The sequence below is a fragment of the Nematolebias whitei genome, chromosome 7, assembly GCF_014905685.2.
Source record: "Nematolebias whitei isolate Nwh7 chromosome 7, NemWhi1, whole genome shotgun sequence".
Taxonomy (NCBI): Eukaryota; Metazoa; Chordata; class Actinopteri; order Cyprinodontiformes; family Rivulidae; genus Nematolebias; species Nematolebias whitei.
This window is the reverse complement of record NC_056504.1, coordinates 30,011,396-30,013,400: the sequence shown is the minus strand read 5'-3', so window position 1 is coordinate 30,013,400 and position 2,005 is coordinate 30,011,396. Positions and strand designations below refer to the sequence as shown.

At 39.1% G+C, this 2,005-nt stretch overlaps 1 long non-coding RNA gene across 1 annotated transcript; it reads right to left on the bottom strand.

The window, feature by feature from the left end:
- Positions 1-844: 844 nt before the first annotated feature.
- LOC119411797 lies at positions 845-1,216 on the bottom strand. The gene is made up of 3 exons (XR_005186912.1): positions 1,202-1,216; positions 1,038-1,119; positions 845-927 (listed from the first exon to the last, which is right to left on the bottom strand). It is a non-coding gene; the product is annotated as an uncharacterized LOC119411797 (long non-coding RNA).
- Between the last annotated feature and the right edge of the window lie 789 nt (positions 1,217-2,005).

The window sequence follows — 2,005 nt, the reverse complement described above, 5'->3', positions numbered from 1 at the left end:
TGTTATGAAAATATGGCACAATAAGATCTCAAATATAAGATGGAGCTAGGTTGTTGAGAGCTTTGTAGGTTAGAAGTAAGATTTTGAATTCAATTCTAGACTTGACAGGGAACCAATGGAGAGCAGCTAAAACTGGAAAGAAATGATCTCTCCTACTAACTCCAGTTAAGACTCTAGCAGCAACATTTTGGATCAACTGAAGACTTTTTAAAGAAGTATTTGGACACCCAGATAACAAACCATTGCAATAGTCCAGTCTAGATGTGACAAATACATGAACCAGTTTTTCTGCATCATTTTTAGACAAAATGTTTCTAATTTTAGTGGAAGGTGGAAGAAGGCAGTTAGTAACATTTTTAATGTGGGTTTTAAAAGACATGTCCTGTTCAAAAATAACACCAAGATTTCTAACATTAGAACTGGAGGCCAAATTAATACCATCAAAGGAGGGTGAAAGACTGAAAAATGTATTCCTAAGATGTTCAGGTCAAAAAACTAAAACCTCAGTCTTGTCTGTGTTCAAAAGAAAAACATTTAGGGTCATCCAGGTTTTTGTCTTTAAGACATGCTTGTAACTTAAGTAACTGAATGGATTAATTGGGTTTCATGGACAAATATAACTGTATCATCAGCATAACAATGAAAATTTATCCCATGCTGTTTAATAACTTTACCTAATGGAAGAATATTAGTAAGGCCTGAGACAAAAACAGAATAAAATAACTCAAAGAACTTGTAGATTTAGTCAACATGTATATGTACAAATTATGAGGATTCCAGTTCCTCTGCCTGTCACTGACCACTTCTTTACAGCTCATGAGTGGCAGGTGTGGTCCATCATCTTCAGCTGTGGTTGCTGTCCTGCTGAGCTAGGACCACATGATGGCTGAAGCCAGATCACTTACAGAGGCTCGAGTGTTGCTTTGCCTGCAGTGAAGTAACTTACAGTCATTGCAAATATATTTTGAGTAAAAGACCAGCTCTAACTTTTGATTACCTTTTTCATATTTTGTCAGCCATCTGCTGTGGAAACTTACTTCCTTTGCCTCAAACCGCCTCCTGTGAGTTTGGTTCCCTCATGTCTCGCCATACTCAGCCTGGAGCCTCTCATCCTTCAACCTGTAAAGTAAGACATGGACATTACTGGCTTCATTTTCCACCTCTGGTTCCACCTGTCACTCTCCCTCATGCATCCACTTACCTCCTGGTGACCTGCATCTGTCGTCCGGAAACTGGAATCCTTTATGTCACCTCCTCCAAGCCTGAAACAGAAAACAAGTTCATCTAGACGGTTTCTTTGGGGTTTTTTTTCTGAGACGTTTCATCCTTCATCCGAAGAACTTCTTCAGTCCGAGAAGCCACAAACAAACTGGAGTCCCACAAATACCACACTCCTATAGTGGCTTCCATCTGTGGCTTGTCAGAGTGAAGAAGTCCTTCGGATGAAGGACGAAATGTCTCAGGAAAAAATAAAATAAAATAAATTAAAACATACAGACGATCTGACTGAATATTGTTGATTTGTAACCTGGATTATTGAGCATGAACTGTTGGTATCACAAAGTAAGAAAATTCTTCTTCTATCAAATATTAAAGTACCTCTTCATGATTATCTGTTACTTACCTCTCTGTCGATCTTTCCAGTTTCTACACCCCTCTGCATTTGTAAATAAAAACACTTACTGCTTTCATTCTGAAGTGGCGAGTCTTTTCGGTTCTTGGAACACCCAGCTGTTCTACAAAGCTGTTAATCAGCAAAAATGACACCAACTGCCACAAGACTGAACAGGACCACCACAAAAAAATGCTAGTTTTCAAAACGAGCTTTCATCTGGACAAATTTAGAATAAATTGGAGAGAGAAGTTACCAGTTTACTCACATGTCACATCTTTGTTTTCCTAATTTCCTCTGCAAAGTACCTTTGCACCTTCCTGTCCTCTGTGGCAGGTTCACACTTCAACCTGTGATGACTGAAGACCTGACGAGCCCCACACTTTGTGACAC